Source organism: Pongo pygmaeus, chromosome 23 (assembly GCF_028885625.2).
Source record: "Pongo pygmaeus isolate AG05252 chromosome 23, NHGRI_mPonPyg2-v2.0_pri, whole genome shotgun sequence".
Lineage (NCBI taxonomy): Eukaryota > Metazoa > Chordata > Mammalia > Primates > Hominidae > Pongo > Pongo pygmaeus.
Window position 1 is genome coordinate 57051588 of NC_085931.1, and position 18993 is coordinate 57070580.

An 18993-nucleotide genomic window follows, 5' to 3' on the forward strand; every position below is an offset into this window, starting at 1 on the left:
CAGGGAGAAACTATTTTTAAAGACTCATTATAGAAAGATAGACAAATAGAGACAAATGACATGCTTTCTTACAGTCATTGGGGATGGATGATACACGTAGCAGAAGTATTCGTTAGGCCAACAAATAGGAATAGTAAGTCAATATTGTTCTTTCTTTAATAAAAGATTTATATGTTGGTAGCTTATTAATCCAATACTATGTGAGTTTTCTAACCAAACACATATACTTGTACACCAGGGCAGAAAAATCTCAATCAAGATTTTGTGTGGACTCGGGAAGTGTTTTTGTTCCCTAAACAATAGCATTAAGAAGGGGGGAAAAAGGTCCGTCTTCTTCTTGGACCCTTGGTGGGATGACAACCCTCCTGTGGTGAGACATGGCGCCTGATTTTCAGCTGGGGCTTTCTGCTTCCCCTGTTTGGTTTTCTAGGGACAATTTAAAAGATTCTGCACGTTAATTACTGGAGAAGTCCATAGATCCTGGATTCAAAGTATCAGATTAATAAATTGTGGTCTTTGAGTGGGAATCCTAGTGGTTTATTTAGACTCATCAGTTGTCTTATTATTTTTTTTAAAAGAAAGAAAACATTTATTTTCTTAAGCTTGTATTGCCCTTAACATACTTCTCTGCACTCTTAGGTCACCTGCCTATTCACGCCAGGAGCGCATCGCTTGTGTTAAGAGACTAGAATTTTCTTTCTTAACCATAATGTGCCAGGATTTTGTTATATGGAAAAATCTGTCCGTGTTTCCAACTAATATTTCCTAGCCTTCAGGCAAGTGCGACTTGCTTTACTGTAAAATGGATTCCCAGGACCTGCGGTATCGGGACGGGCAGAATTCTTTAAAATGCAGGGCCCCGGGCAACCCCATCACTTCCTGGCTGGCTCCGGGCGGTCCCGGGCTGCCCGCCGGCCGCAGAGCTCCCTCTCCCGGGCCCGCCCGGCCGGAGCCTCAGTTTCCCCGGCAGAGCGGGGCGGAGGCGAGGCTGGGGACGCTCGGGCGGCGGGGAAGGGGCCGACTCGGCCAGGCGCGCCCGGCTGGGAGGTCCCGCGGGCCCTGGAGCCTCCCGCAGCCCGCCTGGGCCTCCGGGGCGCGACCCCCTAATCCGCTTTAATCAATATATTGTGAGCTCCGCTTGGGCAAAGTAAACAGGCGCCGAACAAAAAGGCGGCCGCAGCCCGCGACTCCTGACCCCGGGGTCGCGCCCTTTGTTCGCCCTCAATGGGGCAGCCCTGCCGCCCGGCCTGCGGCTAATTGGGGCGCGTGCCGCCGCCGCCTCTGCCCGGACCGCACCCTGGACTCTGCCTGGGACGCGCCCTCGGACGCAGGCCCCGGACCCTCCCGCCAACTCCGACCCGACCCCGGCCTGGGACCCCGGCTCGAACCCTCGTCCCTGCCCAGGCGGACCCCGGCCCCGGCCCGGACCCTCTGCAGCGGCTCCGGGCCCAGGCTCCGACTCCAGGCCTCGGTTCGAACCCCGGGGACCCGCCCCGCCACGCCCCGCTGCAGACCGGACTCCCCGCCCGCCCGCCGCGGACCCCGAGCCTCAGGCCTGGTGCCGGACTCGGCCCTGCCTCGCGTGCTCGCCCTGGGGCTGCCTGGAGGAGGCGCACCGAGGCCTCCCTGCCTTCAGAGCCGCTGCGGGCCTGGGCCCTGTGCCCCGCCAGGTCCGGAGCTGGCCGGCTGAAACTGGCCCGCGGCTCCTGGTCCGCGCAAGGTCCCCACGCACTCCCGCGGCCACGTGGGTGCCTGTCGCCTGGAGCGGGGTTGGGGGAGGCCGCAGAAACACTGCTCCCGGGGTCCCTGTGCAGGCCCGGTAAGGATTTCAGACAGCCGGGATGCAGAGGAGGAGACGTGTATTAGTTCTTGTTTTTCTTTTTCTGCTCTTTATTTCTGCTTGGAAGCCTGTCACACGGGAAAGAAAAGAGCCTCCATCTATGCGAACCCCACTCCCCTGGTGAGGGAAGACGGAACCCTTCAGACCCTCTGCACGTGGGCTCCCTCCCTCACAACCTCTTTTTCCTCCACATCACAACCTTTCCAGCACCTGGGAACAGTTCTAGGCCAGAGGAGGATGCCGAGGCCATGAATGCATCCGTTGACACGAAATTCAGGTCTCGACCATTTCACGTCTTTCTGTTCTTCGTTTTTTCCTCAAATGTTGGACAAGGTTATAATGTTTATGCCAAGAAGCTTTTGAGACTTAGCACTTGTAATTTTCGTAAGGGTTCTGTTTGATTTTTAAAAAGGTACTTTCTTTTGTAATTAGGTGCAAAAAGGAAAGCACAGAAAGGACTCTTCTTGAAAGTCTTTGCCTCCAAAGATGAGCGGAATGGCTTCCAGTTCCTGGCCCGGCCAGGCAAGGCCCTCTACCTGATTCTCGCTTATTTCAGTTTTGTTCACCAGCTGTAAATACTGCTAGGCTTTGCCAGGAAGATTTTTTTTTTTTTTATGTTGAGTTTGTTTTTGAGCTTGTTGATTGCACGGTGGAATATTCTAACGTGGAATTTGGCTTTGGGAAGACTTGGTGTTCAGGAGTTGTCGGATATGCCCTGCTGTTGTGAGGATGGAGCTGGGTAGGGGTCCTGCCGTGGGCCATGAGTGAGGGTAGGCAGGTGTGGCCGTCACCTTCTGGGTGTGTGGTGCAAATCTCCACCTGGGAAGGAAAGCCCCTGGGAGGCATGCCTTGTGATTCTTGCCTTTCACAGAATGACTGCCAAATAGCCCGGTGCCTCTTTACTTGCCTGCCTCGTTTCTGTGCATCCCTCCCGAGGCCACCACTTCTATGTAGCCTTTCTCCTTTCGGAGGAACAATAATCTAATCTGATCAGTGTAAGTTTGCCTCCGTGGAATGCTGATGCCCAGGCTGGAGACCCCGCCACCCCTCTCTCAGCAGTGCTTGCAGACATGAGATGGTGAGGGTTCTCCCAGGCTGTCCTCAACACTGATCGGCCTTTGATATTGAGACCATGGGGCAGGTGCCTGCCAGGTTCACAGAGGGCTGTAAGCAGGGATGAGGCTTAGGTGGGGCTTGGAACCACCTCGGGTGCCTGGCTAGGGAGGCTCTGGTTGCAGGGACTGGCAGCCAGGCAGACGAGGACAGAGGAAGGGGTTATTGTCATCTCTCAGCTCAGGCAAAGCAGCTTTGTGACAAGAGCTCTGGTGGGGCGATTGTGTCTGTGATTTTATACCCAAGGTCTATTTGCCCCAGTCTAGTTTTAGGGGCTGATCAGGATGCACCTGGCAGGGAAAGTGGGCACCTCGGACGATGGAAGCCACTGCAGGGAAGATGGGGGGAGAGCTCCCAAAGCCAGACCAGCTTAAGGCATTTCTGGGACCTAAATTTCAGTGGGGCTCTGTTTTGCCTGGAAACTGTTCGTAAAATAAAATAAGCCTACGTGTGTATGAGTATGAAGGCATGGATGGTGATGTTTTCCTTAAAAAAACAAAAATAACAAAGCGCATGTGTGTACACAGCGGTCGGGGTCCCAAGTCTGTGTAGTATCAGGCCTAGTCACGACTCCACTCATGTGGGCCTCAGTTTCCCCAGTCTTTAAAGAGCTAAGAGAATTCTTGTTCTGTCTGCTGCACGGGCCAGGAGAGTCGTGAGGCGAGGTGAGACCACGTTGTGTAAATGATGAAGTGTTTGCTCTGCACACGTGAGGTGCTGTCCTTACTACCTTAGGGAAAACCCTCTACTCTGAGCCCGTTTTTTTGGGATTCAAATGGTTAGTGATTGACATGGTGCCGGTCACTTACTAAGTGATCAGGATGATTTTGTTGACTTGAACCGTGGTGTCAAAATCCTCTGCATTGGCTGTAAGAAAGAGGTGGGCTCAGCACGGTGAGAAATGGAGTCGAAACAGAGAGCATCCCAGGTCTCTGAAGGCCTTCGAACATGACAACGAGATGGCCCCCACTTTGGGGGATTGGAGTGGACGGTTTGGAGATCCCCCTGGGACATACGCCTGAGAGCCCTAAGCGTTTGTCCCGGGGTCCAAGCCTGTCATCTGCAGCCCTTCATTGCCCTGCCTAGCTTGGACTGCGTAAGCGTCTGCTGGGCCCAAACCCCAGCCCGGTCCACACACTTGGGCTATCTCTCCTGGGGGACCGGATTGTGCGGCCTCCAGAGCTGCCTGGCAGAGGGCACACCTTCTCGGCACGCTGGTGCCGCACGCACCACACTCCCAACACCGGTTTGCTTATGCTTTGTCCTGATGTTGATGAATGAGGTCAGCCTGGCTTACCATTCACAAAATAATTCTTTATTGCAGAGAAAGCTTTTCTCTATCTGAGATCTGCCCTTGTTATCTACAGCAGTTATGCTTTCCCTGGCTTTTGGTGTTTGCGTACGTGTAATGAGGAAGAGAGTAACCCAGGGAGAACGCAAGTAGGGCCTGCTCCTTCCTCTGGGCTAGGGGCGTTCCACCAGGCCCTCGATCAGCCCCCAGGCCATAAAGGCAACAAAACATTTATCGCTACACACACACCCACACACATCTACATATACACACTTATGCACACATATACATATGCGTACACACACACACACACACACACATATCCCAGGATGCTATCCTCGTGGAGCTAACATTTGATATTCTAAGTATTAAAGTTTGAGGCACCAACAGGCTGTCTTAAAAGGCTCATTCAGCCTGTCTGCCTTGGAGCTGTTTTATTTATAATTCTTCTTGTCACGTCAAAGAACTCTGTGTTTCTTGCAGACTGTGTTCGGGTGGTTGAGTGTTTGGTTTTTGGCTACAGCCGGTTACTTTTTCCGAATCTGTAGGTCCAGGTGTGCGTTGACAAGGTTTTTCCCAACTCGAGAAGTTTCTCAGGGAGCCTTGGAGTCCTTCTATAAATTTCTGGCATTCTACGTGTGAGAGACTTCCAGTTTTGGAGAAGTCGAGAGAGTGAGGGAAGGAGCGTGCGGTTCTGAGTCCGCTGCCTCCTCTCAGACAGAAAGTCAATGGGCAGCATTTTGCAGTATATTTAGAATGCAGACTTGAAAAATTGATGGATAAGATATTATTAGCAAAGGTACAAACCTTTGATGATATTCAAAAACCCCTGCCTCTGTGCATCATTGAAAACCAAGCGAAAAGGAGTGAAAATAGTGAAAATACCTATCCACGTCTCTGATTACTTTGAAATCGATTTTTAAAATATATGTTTATCATGTAAATATTATGTAGACTTTCATTTTCAAGGTCAGTGTCCCTTCTTGTCTGGTTGCTTACATTACCACTTTTTTTGGGAGTTAAAAAAATGAACTTCATGTTCTTTCAAAATTAGGAATTATACCGAAAGTTGCCTATAAAATAGCAAGACACAAAAAAACATTGGTTTTCTTCTTTAGCATTTTTTTGGCAGCAACTAAATATTGTCTTGTAGTGATGTTTAGTTAAAACACTTCTTTTATTTCTGTAGAAAGGGTTCCTATGAAAAATCTGGCCTTAACCATGAAGTTAACCAGATCTAAAAGCTAGGATGCTTGGACATAGTCAGGAAAATGAAACTGTTTTTATATATAAATTAGTCACCTGTGTTGTGTGAAGTCACATTTGATTTTTTAAAAATAAAATGGGAGTCTCTCAATAAATAAGACCAGTGTGGTCAAATGCCAAACAACTTGTAATTGACAATCCCCCAAAACCAAATCCCAATTTCAGTATGAGTTCCATTTGCGGGCAGCTTAAGTTTGTTGTAGTAATTTTAAAGAAGTAATCTGTGAAATCTTGATTTTAGTAAAAAGTTCCTACAGTCCCTTGCAACTTGACAACAAACCATTTGAGTTCAAAATCAGTTTTTTCTCCTTTCTTTTTTTTCTTTATTCTAGACGAATTTACCTAGCCCACTGAAGACCTGTACAATAAAATATTATAAGTAGCACATAAACTTTTTAAGAAAAATGTTAATTTCCCAATTTCTGATTATTCCATTTAAGAAATTGTAGAAGTGATCGACTAAAATTAATTCAGCACCCACTTCTGGAATGGTAATTTTTATTTTTTAAAAATTTAGTTTGGTGCCCTTTCTCATTCCTCATTTAAAGTCAGGAATCTAGCTTTGGCATTTGATAGATGCATATATAATCAGAGATATTGGCCCGTCATCCTTAATACATATTTTCAGATTTGTGTTGTTACTACTTTGAAATGGAAAACATTAATCGTAATTCCTCATTCCTAAGGGGAAATTTTTCATACTAGCATGTGTTTATTAATATTATGTACAATATATTCATATATGATTGAACACACGCCTGTCGTAGACTTCTAGTTGTTTTATTCGCTCCTTTTAATTGAAAAGTAATAATTAACCCCTTAAGAATGCTTTCGGGGTTGTTAGACTTCTTTTTGAGATACATACGCAGGCACCGAAACACGAAACATGAATGTGTAGACTTCCAAAGCATGTTAAAGGTGACAAAGCGCTGCTTACAGAGGTTTAGAACCAGACATGTGATTGCACGCGTGTGGAGCTGGCACCATCAAAGCACGATGTGCATCACTCATAGAGGCAGGCACACTTAAGTATGTTCTTTACATTGAAAAAGAAAGGAAAGAAGATAAGAAAAATGGTGCCAGCACGCTGGGCTTTTTTTGTTTGCTGTTTTGGGTGGGGTGTGCTAGTGCAGTGTCCGGCGTACACTTTTGTCCTCAAACAGGCTTGTTTCCCGGTCAGAGTTTCATTGTTGCTGGTAAACAAATGCCAAGTTTGACAAAAAACAGTGAAATAAAGCAAAAGATTTTGAAAAATGCTTCATCATGTCAGAAGGAAAGAACCCTTTTCACGGGTGCCTGCCCACATTTCCTTGCCCAGCCTGAGACCCTATTGACTTTGAATTATCTTTTGCTGTTTTATTTCTATGAAAATTATAAACGCGTATGTTTGTCCAAGGCGGATTGATGCTTAGAGATTGCGTATAAATAACTGAGAGTGAAAATAAACCCATCATGCAGTAGGAGCGTATGTTATTATGAAACAGGCCTATCAAAATGGACTCTCAAACCTGCAAACTACTTTGAAACAAAGGCAAAAGAAAAAAAAATCATAAGCCTTTATCCAGAATCCCCAAAGCTGCTGAGCAGCTCCTCAAAAGGCACATTGTCTAGGATGATCGAAGTGGCATCTTATCCAGGAGCCACCGAAAACTTGCAATCTCAAGTTTATTGGGCTGGCTTTAAAAACATCATTATTCTTGGATGTGCAACTAAATCTTCAGAACCCAAGTGAAAATGTAATTTTTCACTCACTCGTCGTCCTTGCTTTAATTAGATTAAATGCATCTGTTTACTAAGTCCTCATAATGCCTTGGATACTGAAAAATTTAAAATGTCGACCCGTTGAGAAAAAAGAAACAAACCGAAGCACCCCCCTCAGCCTTCTGAGGCTGGACTGTGGGCCAGGGGCTGGCGGAGAAAGCAAGGCAGCAGGAAGTTGCCGGCTCCATTCCCATTAGGCAGATCTGGGGAGAAATCAGGGAAAAAATAACTGTATAAGGCTGATACTGTAAACATCCTAGTACAGCAACAGCCTTCCTAGACCTTATTTTCAAACATCTGACCTCAGGCATGGCTGTGGCCCACAAGCGAAAACCAAGTTTTTCTTCCTGGAAACTTGTCCATCATGGTGCTCATCAACAATGTAAATTTTCTGGGTTTTCTTGTTGATAATTTGAGCATACTTTAAAAAATATTATTTACTTTGAATAATATGATAGCAAATAGACAAAAACAATCTAACCTGAATAATATCCAGTGGAATTACCTGAGTGCTATTATTTTTGCTGAATAAAGCAGCATTTGATTTCTGAATTTGCAACCAAATTATATGTAAATCCTTGCCAAGTACAGGGGGAATTTTTTTAAAAAGAGTGTGTGTTCTTGAATACTGTTCTGACTTATCTGATTTCCTGCTTTACCAAATAAAAATTGGAAGTGGGAAAAAGGCATTAAATTAACTTATTACGGTGTGAGAGCAAGAAAAAAAATCATTTAATAAAAACAAGGTTAGCAAGCCAGTATGATTATACAATGATTTCAGGTGAAAATTACAAAGCTAATATCCTGGCATTTAGTCACTGCGTTCAGTAATGATACAGTTGTCAAATTTGTATTTGTGCCAATGGAACAAAACTTGTAAGTGGCATAATAGAAGATAATCTCTTTTTCTTTGTGGCTTTTTAAATTCAATGTTTTAATCCACCCATTTAATCACAAAACATATATCACATTAGTTATAATATTTATAGTGTTTAGGAACGTGATTATAAATACAGTGTGGTTGTTGGATGCAGCCTTTTTTTTCCTTTTTTCGCTTGAACGTGTATCTCCGAGGTATGCATCATTTCTAGAGACTGCCCTTGAGAACAGTTTTATTGAGAATAGTAACCATATATTTATGTTCAGAATCCCCATTTGGTCGTTACGGGGTGTGTTCATAATTTTGGAAAAACAAGATTCCATATTAAAAGGCCTGGTGCTTATGATGTTTAGATCTCCGCATTCATCTCAGTTTCTAAAGCATTTTTGTTCTTCTGGAGTCCCTAAACTTGCTAAACCACAAAATATCTGTAGTATGTTTTTTAAAGTAGTTGAACCATACAGCAACGATGGGGTACAGGAGGAGTTTATAGAGCAGTTAGCGGTTGAGTTCTGCCTTGGTGTGGCCAGGTTAGGAGGGGCTACAGGGGCATATGTGGGGCTTTGGGCACTGCTGGGCACAGACTCATCCTGTGGGAATGTGTGCTCTTACCCCACACTTCCTATTTGGGGCTGAAAATTTTAATAGTGAAGAAAGAAAATTATAAAGCACTGTGCTAGACAGGATTGATTTCCCCTGCTGTATTGCTAGAAGGTAGACACGGCATGTCTGAGTCTCAGGCTGCCGAGAGAGCCGTACCCTTTTCTGGGGAAGCACAGAGCTCCTGAGCTTCCAGCTCTGGGCCCCACAAACCTTGGAGCTGGTGGGTGAGGGGGAGACACAGGACCTTCCTCAGGAAAAGAGGGCACCCCACTCGATAGTGAAGCCACCAGGCAGCTATGGAAAGTGAAAGTTGGTCCGGATTCCAATGAAAAGATTAATTGGAAAACATTTCTACTCCATTTTCTAAAACGGAGTTTTCCCATAGAAAAAAATAATAATAAAGCTATCCCTAAAATTCTTTCAGCTTCTAAAAACAAGATGCTATAGTAAGATTCCAGTCCCCACCGCCCCAACTCCCAGGAAAGCAATTGGGAAGGTTTCTTAACATACCCTGAGTTCTTCCTTCCCTCCCCCTAAATTCCGTGTGTCATGGGGTGGAGGCACTGGTGAGTGTATCAGGGTGGCTGGCACAATTCACAGCCACAATCATGCGGGTCTAGCGAGCTGTGGAAGGCAGCTTAGTGGGCAGCGAGGCCCTGGCAGAGTTGCCCAGCTGCCCCAGCCCAGCGTTGCCCTCCTGGGCAGTCTAATCCAATGTGAAATGAAGTTTCCTGGGAAGCAGGGCACACGAGGAACTTTTGAATTTACCAATGGCATAAAAAGTATATATATTTTTATGACAACGGGCAAGTTTCAATTGGTTGGCAGAAATGGCGAGATGTGACGTCAAGGGACACTGGTTAGAATGCCAAGGCCGGCGGCGGGGGGTTGGGGGGAGACAGGCACAGACAGACATTGGGATGGGACCCGAGAGGCCTTGTTTCTCTCGGTCCCTGGCCGCCAAAGGGCTGTCGCAGGCGTCTGGGGACAGTCAGTTCCATGCGGCTCTGAGCCAGGGCATGCTCGGGCAGGGAGACGGGGTCTGCGAATAGTGACTCTGTGTCCGCGTGCGTCCCCGAGAGCCGGAGGCCCAGGCCGGCCCCTCTGCGGTTTGGGAACCACTCAGGCGCCTCTGTGGAGCGAGCGGGAAAAGACGCCGCGGCCTCCTTGGCATTCTAACCCGTGTCCGGACCCTAGAGGCCGGCCGGTCTCAACCACCGGGAGGGCCTGGGAAGGAGCCGTGTGGTCCGGGGCCAGCAGTGTCGGTCGCCATCGGGCTCCGAGAGAGCAAAGCTGTGGCCTTGAACTTCTCCCCGAAGCTCCTGTGCCCTGAGTCGGGGAAGCAGGAAGTTGTTGCCACCGGGAAGGAAGAGAGCGCGCTCGGAGCTGGGCAGCGGCTCCAGGCACCGGGCCCCTGCCCATCCCACGCCTCCCCGGGCACCGTGAACCACCCCCCAACCCAACTCCTCCAGGCACCTTGCGCGCCCCTCTTACATCTCCCGGCACTGTGCGCTGACCCCTGCCTCCGCCGGCCGGCTCCCGTGTGCCGAGTCCGGATTCCCACCCCTCTGGGCACCCCTCGCACCGCGGGGCCGGTGGTGTCCTGGAAGCCGCCGCGGGGTCGCCCGTGCGCGCGCTCCGCCCTGGGGGAAGCCCGCTGCCACCGTCGGCCCCGAGCGCTGTCCCGGGGCCGCGTCGAGAGCTCCGCAGCGCACCCTGTTCCCCGCGGGGACGAGCCTGGAGAGGCTGGCCGCTGTCCGCGGCGCGCTCGGGGCTGCGGGCACCAGGCTGCGGGGACTGCAGGGACCGTCGGTCAGCCAGGGGTCCCAGAACCGGGCCCGAGCGTGCGCGCGCGTCCCGCTGCCCGCAATCATGGCAGCCGGCGCCTCGGAGCGCAGCCGCCGAGCGCGCCCCAGCAGTTGCCTCGGTGCCAGGGCGGCGGGGGCGGGCCGGGCCGGGCCGGGAGCTCGCGCCCGCCCGCCTCGGCCGCGCGGGCCCCGGGGCGCGAAACGGAAGGCCGCTGGGTCTCCGCGGCGCGGTGCCCCTGCCCGGGGCGGGCGGCGGGAGGGGCCGCGAGGCGGGAGCGCGGTGGAGGGGAGCGCCCGGGGCGGCGTGCCCGCGGGGACGCGCACGCGGGGCTGCGGGGCGAGGCGCGGGGCCCGGGCGGCGAATCCGCTGCTCGCACCGCCCGCCCCGCCCGCGCGCGCCGTCCCGGGGTGGGGGGCGGTGGAAGGGGGAACCCAGGAGGGGCGGCGCCCGGTCTTCACCCGCAGCGGGCACGGCGGGGGCCGCGGGGGGCCTCGTTGGTATTCCGGGTGCGGTTGCATCCGCGACCTCCCCGCAGAACAGGGGTACCCGGGCGCGCGGGCACCGCCGCAGCTCTTGGGCGGTCTCCGCGGGCTGCGGGGCCCGCAGGCGCCTTGCTTTCCCCGTCCCCTCCTCCCTGGGTTCCCCGTGCTCCCTCCCCCGCTCCGATCCGGCGGCGAAGGGGTGGGCAGGGAAACGCGCTCTCTGGGACAGGTGCCAACTCCGAGACAAAAGACATAAAATAGGCGGCAACGGGGGAAGCGCGGCCGGCGCGCTCGGGCGGGGACGGCGGCGCTGCGGGGGCCGCATCCTCGGTGCCGACCTGGGAAAGTTTGGGAAGTAGCCGCGGCGGCTTCGCAGCGGCGGGGGACGCGCGGCCCGGGTCGCCCAACGCGCCGCGCTCGCCCTCTCCGCGCCGCTGCTGAATAATTCATGGCGCGGCCGCCGGCCATTAGCATGCACCGGGCGCGCGGCGCGTCTGTGCCAAGCCGCCGCCGCATTCGGCGCCCGGGCAGCGCCAGACGAGCGGCCGCGCGGCGGCCGGGCCCACGCTGTCCCCGTGCCCGCCCGCCCTGTGGCACCCATTGTGCCCCGGCCCTCCCCGCCGGTCTGTCCCCAAGCCCGCCTGCAACCCACCGACGGCCCGGCCCTGCAAGTCCTGGCTCGCGACGCCCGCCCCGGAATGCACGTGAACTTGGAGAAAGTCGCGGGGCGCGCCGGCCGGGCTCTCCGCGGCAGGGCGTGGGCGTCCCCGGGCCGGCGCGCTTTCGTTTTCGTCTGGGACAAAGGTCCCTTGCGGCGCGCGGACGCCGTGACCGGGTCCTGCGGGCCACTCTCTGGCGCAGTCGGGTCGCTAAGCGCAGGGAAGCCGGAGCCCGAAGGCAAGGAGAGACGCGGCGCGGGGCCGGGGAAGTGGGGCCTGGGCCCTGCGCTTCTCCAGCGGCAGTCCAGAGCCGTCCCACCCTGCGAAGAGTTGCGGGAACTGGCACCGCTCTGCCGTCCGCCGCTTCGACGCGGGAAGAGGGTGAGCGTTTGGAGCCCAGGACTCAGACCGCTAGCTGAGGGCCTGTGCAGCTCTGGGCACGCGAGCGCGGCGCCGGCGGCGGCCAGGCGCGGTCCTCCCGCAAGGGCAGGGCTGTCGACCTGTGCGCCCCAGGTCACGATCGGGTTCACGGCGACTCCTGAGGACGGTAAGTGCATATCTCACTTTCGCTGCTTAGTGAGTATTTAAATATTAATGAAGGGATCTCTAAGAGGGACCCTTCCGTAGGGCAGGCCTTCCACAGACCAGGGAACGCACCGAGGAGGTTGCTCTTGAACCTGAAGCCGCACCAGCTTGCAAGAACTCCACTCGGCATTAATCTGGATCTTGGAATTTGTGAAGCACAGCTTCTAATCTCAGGTGTGCAGGCTATTCGCCAGAGAGAATCTTGTTGAACACATAAAATAAGTGTTAGCAGACATCTTAAACACAATGGGAAGAAAAGAGAAAACATCTGTTTTTAGAATTTTTTTTTTTTTTTTTTTTTTTTGGTAAGATGTGTTTGGAAAGGTTATTGGGAAGCTACACCTCTTTCTTGGAAGATTGAAATATTTCATTTACTTCCTAAACCCACGCTGCTGATTTTTTCCCCCTGGTTGGACACTTGGGGAGAGCTGATTTAAGGGGGGATCCTCGGTTCGGCGTTGGCGGCATTTGGGCCGATTCGGTGAAAGGCCCTTGTGTGAAAGCTGCTGTTTACGGTGGTGTAAAACGAAAAACAATTCATAATTATTTGTAATAAATGCTCCTTTATAGGTGCCTCACACACAGGCCCAGCCAGTGGCCCTGGGGAGTTTGTGAGGAGCAAGAAAGGGGTGAAGGAATGCTTACTTGCTACGATTATAGGGTTTTAAGGTAACGTGGAGATTAATTTTTTCAAAGTTGGGTTTCAAAAGCCGAGGCAGCCTGCAGGCCAGCAATAGCTTCATTTTATTTGAGTTCATTGGTTCTAGCTCTTTGGAGTTTTAAAATACGTGTTTGTCCGTGTGTGTACGGAGCTAGGGTTAAAATGAAACCCCAAACGGTGGGGGATTGAGCCTGCTTTTTAATATGATTGTGCCACAGGTGCAATTTCCCCCCTGCCCTCCCCACCTTACTGAGGTGGTTTGGATAATCTTGCCGGGTGCTTTCACCACAAAATAATGGGGGGCCTGTTTCTATAACACCCCAGGGCCATGAGCTGGCTCTTGGAGGCTGTGCTTCCGGGAACGTGGACAGAGGCCTGGGTAGTCCAGGCTTGCCTCACGCCTCCCTCCCAGTCGGCTGCCTAGTGCCCTCCCCAAAAACCCCAAGGACTGAGGGGACCATTTCAGTCGGGTCCAGCCAGCCACGGCTGGAGGTGGAAAGTTTGCCTCCCTGCTGGAAGAACTAACCTTGGGCGTCTTTTTTGCTGGGCTGCCTCCCCCATTGCCCCCTCGCCCCATTTTGGGTTTTTATTTATGACTTTATCAGAGGCAGTTAGCAGACATGAAACCTGGGGTGGGACATTCGGGGGCGATCTCAGAATCGGGGCGCAGCTGCAGAAGGCATGCCGTGATAGCCGGGAGCTTCTGCTTGGCCTGGCGTTGGCAGTGACGAGGTCGGTAATTAGAAGAAGCTCAAGTTCCACCAGGGCCTTGCCTGTAAAATGCTAGAGACGTTTACCTGGAGGCCACAGCAGACTGGGAACATAGCACGGAGGGCAGGCATGGTGTGGCACTCTACTGAGGCTGCGGGGAGTCCCTCTGGATTAAAACAGATTCCGAAACAAGCGGTATCCAGCTCTCCTGCTCCCACAGGCCATACCCGGGGCTAGCCAGGCAAAGGCCTGAACGTCGGAGGAGGCAGTCTCCAGGGCCGCCAAGTGAGGGCTGCTATTCGTCAAAGCTCCAGAGCCCTGTCTCCTGCCACACACAGTGTGCCCCTGGCCCATGAAATGGGATGAGGTCAAGATTCTGCAGCCAACAATCGGGGCCAGCGCTGGGCACAGAGGCCCTGGCGAGGCCCCGTCCTGCCTTTGTCCATGTTCCTTAGAGCCAGCTCAGCCTGACAGAGTCTCAGGGTCCCACCAGGGGCTTCCCAGTGGTGTTGAAATCTCCCATCCAGGCACAATTCATTTTTGAGGGCACACACACAAAAGACAAGGCTCTGAAAATGAAACTGACACTTGTCTGTTTTTTTAATCACTTCTGGATTTAACATCAAGAATGTGGAAAGCAGTGGGCCAGGGCCACATGGACTATGGTGTGGGCTGGTGGAAGGATGGGCCCCGGTTTTTCTGGTTTCGTTTTAAACCAGGGCCTACCCCAGGATAGTCCGTCGCCTGCGCTGGGGCCTCACCAGGCCCCAGACCCTCCTGGGTGAGAAGGGTCTCCAGGGTGCTGATGGGGACGAGCTGGGCTCCACTTGGGCAGTGCCCCTCTGCCATGGTGAGTTCTCATGCACACTGCCTGAGCAGGTGCAGGCTAGCAGTTTGCCTTGCTCCCCAGGAACAGCATGGTGCTTTGCAGCAGGGTTACTTTTTGTTATGTGGTTTGCACCTGGCTGGGTCAGGCTGTCTGTGTGAACCTGTCTCACTCCCTCCGACCCCCTAAGGGCACTGGGGCCTGTCCTACCCAGCATGGGTGGGGTGTGACTGGGAGGCAGACCATGTGGCCCAGGAGGAACTGGGAAGAGCTCTGCCCACCCAGATGGGCACCCTGCCTGGGCAGGTGCTGCCTCGTGTCCAGGGGAACCTCTCGTGCAGTGTAGATAAAGATGCATGCCTGTGCTGAAGGGCGGCCTCTAGGAAGGGAGGGGTCCTTCCAGGCCAGGCAAGAAACACCATAAAGCCACCATGCTTCCTTGGGGTGTTGTCGTTGGGTTTTGAGGGTTCTTTGCATGTTTGGGGAGAGAGGAGAATGCTCTTGCCGAAATCGCAGCAAGCTGGAGTCTGAGCACCCTGAGCTTCAGTCTGCCCCTGCCCCTCCCTGAGTGACCCTGGCACATCTGAGCTCCTCCCTCAGCCTGGATTCTGAGCTGTAAAGTGGGAAGAGTGTTAACCCACCTCAGAGACTTCAAACATTATTTCCATAAAGCGCCATTCCAGGCACGTTGTCGGGGAGGGGCGGGACATAAATGGCTACTGCTATTGTCACTTATTGTTGTCAACAATAATCACTGTTGTTGTTTAATTTTTATTTATTTTACTTACCACTACTATTATTTTATATATTGTATGATGTTATATTCTAAGTAACAGATAACCCAACTTTGGTCTCATCCGAAAATGAACCAAGAAGTTTACTCTCCCGGCCCCACAGGTGGGAGCAAAAGTGGACCTTGATGGTACCTCCCAGGTAGACTGGCAGGAGCTCACAGAGCCAGCACTCTCCTCACCACAGGGACTTGGTGTGAATGTGGCTTCCAGATGCATCTTGCACCTCACATTAGGTACAGAAGATGAGACCAGGGTCTCCTTGGGGACCCGGGAAGTGCTGACGGAAGAGGCACTGCTTCCCAGGGGCAGGACGGAAAGCATGCCTGGGTGCTGGCCCTGGGTCTGACCTTTGCCCCCCCCCCCCCACCCACTTCAGGGGCAGGAAAGAACGGGGCAGGACGTCCTCATGCAGGGGCCCAGAGCAGCCACACCAGCCACCAGCATCCTTGCTGGAAATGCAGATGGTGATTTGGTGGGAGGGTGTCACCACTCTGACGAGCTAATTGTTCTTTGGCCTAGTACGTTAACCAAAATGGTTTGGAGAATTTTCCGTCCTAGCTGGTCGTTCAGGAAGACCCAGCAAGATCGTCCTTGCTGAAAACATCTTGTCAGAATAGAAGGGAGCTCTAAATGGCATGGGTCATGCTTTCTGATGTTATAGAACTGAGTAGGGAGAAAAAGCAACAATTGTCTCCAAGCAGAGACAATGGATCTTTCACATGAAATATTTATTTTCAGGGCTGCCCAGTGTTCCCTGGGCTGGGACGGTCCGTGGAGCTCGAGCGTCCAGGAATGGCAAGCCCCAAACATGTAGCTGGGGACAGAGATTTAGAGAAGAAAAAAAAGTCTCCTGACCCGTGGTTCTTGAACAATTTCAGTGGGCATGCCTGGCTTTCTTTGTCGAGTGGAGGCTAAGCTTGCACGAGTTAATTTTGTTTTCTTCCGTGATTTTTTTTTTGAAAGCCGCAGGGCTGCACTTGGCGAGTGCTAGAAAGATGGCCAGGTTTGGGGTCGTGGGCCGGATGGGGCCTCCGTCGGCCGGGCCCAGTTGGCCTTAGCCGGCTGGGTCGCAAAATCGAAGTGTGAGGAAAAATAGAGCCCAGAAGAGGAAGGGTCTGTCCCCAAAGGGCTAAGGGAGAGGCCATCGGGAGGGCGATTTGGGCCAATATTTGTGGTTTTCCAGTGTCTACTCCTCCCCAAATTCCATTCTCAGATGAACTTGGGAGTGGCCCGTAGGTTGTGGGAGAGTCTGGCCTGACTTGGTGAAGCCACACACAAGCAAACACCCTTCCAGGCTGGAGAGGGTGTTTTTGTAACTCTGACAAATATGGCCCAGAGTTATGGCTCCGTGAATATTTTCTGAATCGACAGAATGAAGAGGCCTACACACGGGCCATCCCCTGGTCCCTTCTCTGAGGTGCTGGAGGAGCTGCCCTGGGGAAGCCAGGCCAGTCCAGGCTCCCGTTAGCAGACTTGGGAGGAGTGGGCCGTGCTGGGGCCGTAGTGAAGCATTCGTGTGGTGCTAGGGGAGCGTTGGGAAGGCTGAGGTGGCCCATCGGCTGGGGACAACCGGCACATTACGGGGACCTGTCTGGACACCCCAGCGAGGCCTTGAAGGAGGACAGATGAGGGAGTGGCCCTGATCAGGTGGGGGACCAGGGTCACCCAAGCAGCTTTCTTGGCCAATTATAATATCTGGCTTCAGAAATGAGGTTTTATTTTTTTGTCAATCGGCTGTCACGTTTTATTTTTCTTTCAATGCCAGAGCTTCTCGGCTTGGCCCCTGTAGCCCTGTATGTTACCCCCCTCAGAAGAGAGCTCTCTTTCAGGGTGTCCAGGAGTCTCTGACACTACAAGTAGAATTGGTACAATGGAAATCATGAAAAAGAATGAAATTTTGTGACAATGGGCAGAAAAACCCCAAAACCAGGTTTCTAGTCACTTTTTTGTGCGTGGTGGGAGGCAGTTTGAAAGTAAAACGAAAATCGGGGATGGGAAGCTTCTTGGTGGGGTCTGGACTGGGGAGTCTCATCTTTCTGATCACCCAGGAACCTGTGTGGAGAGAGTGGCTGGGCCCACTGTCCAGCCAGGGCCGAGAGGGTTTCCGAGTAGAGATGTGACCGCAGGGTCACCAGTTAGTGTCGTAAAATAAGACCGGTGGTTGTGGTTACTAAATGTGTGCATGAGATCTACACGGTAAAAAGGCCAATTTTTTTTTTAAGCAGTGATAGAATTTTCCCTCCAGATTTAAAAAGAACGCCCCTGATGCTTTTGGCTTTCTAAAACCGGGGCGGTTTTTTTTTCTTCCCCCCCCCCCCCACCCCCGTGGAATGCCCTTTCCTTAATTCTGGCATTTCAGATGGCAGGAAGAGCATTTAGCTGAAATATTTACCTGCTGATTTGGGGTTCTTAAATTTAGAATCCCCTTTCATGTGTTTAAGAGAGATATTTACATTCAAATCAGCCTTTTATAATTACATTTTAAATTATAATAAAATGATGGTGCCGGCGCTCCAGTTTTCCGTGTATTTTAACTGTAAGAGAAGCTGCCATGAATTGAATGGGGGCTACCCATCACCCAGAGTCCCCGCTGCCCACCGTGTGGGTTCTGGCCTGCCCGGGCACACATGTGTTCTGAGCATGGCAGCTACATGGGTGTTACCTGTGGGGCCCTCCCCGCACTGCCAGGAGAAGGGCCTGACAGGGATTCTGGCCCCACACAGTACGATGGTTGCCCAGCCTCACCGCCTGCAGCTCCATCTGAGAAGAGCCTGATACGGGCTGGGGTCCAGGCCCACTGCCCTCATGTCCTGAGCCCCACGGTGGCCTACAGGCCTGGTTTGGAGGCCATTATCTTCTGGGCGGCCAGCTGGGCACAGCAGTGGCCACTTCTGGTGGATGCAGTTCTGTGGGTGGGGGGACAAGCATCTCCTCCTGCAACCGTAACCCAGGCCCTGCCTCCCCTGCCATGCCCCTGTGGGTCCCATCATTGCCATCTCGTCCTCAGTGGCTTCCCGATGTTGCCTGCTGGCAGGGCAGGCCCCGCGCCATGGAGCATGAGGGACCCTTCCCCTCCCAGGGCCAGGCTTTTGGCAGCCAGGCCAAGCCGCTGCTGGAATGGAATTCCCGGCGTTCCTGGTGGGGCGCATGGCATCGGAATCCTACCTGCTTTGTCTCTGGCATCAGCTGGCAAGCCAGTCACGTGGCCGTGTGCGTGAGACCAGAGCCCAGGACTGAGGGCTCCTCCCGGGCGCTTCCTCCTCGCTTACTCACCCCCACCCCCTTTTTTTGGCTTTCAGCAGGACTGGCTCTGAGCAGGCGTAAAACAGTGTTAAAACTGAATCCAGGCAGCAGGGAGCTCATGTCCACGGCGGCAGGCTCTCACAGTCCACCGGGCTCTCGCGGTCCACCCAGACCACCCTTTACCTCGAGTCCTTATGCACAGAAAGGCCCTGATATGTCCCATACACTCAGGAATTAGGCCCAGAGCTGGGCAGTGGTCACTCCACGCCATTCCCTCGGGTGTAGAGCTGGCCCTGCCTGCCCCCAGATGGCCATGGGGTGGGTGGCACCGCTTCCTGGGGAACTCCTTCCCACACTTCCAGCTTTGTTTCTCACCCACACAAGGACACCCCAGTGGTCACTGCTGCAGCTCCCGGTCACATAGAGGGTGAGAGGGGAGAGCCGGACAAACAGGTGACCCAGCAGACCC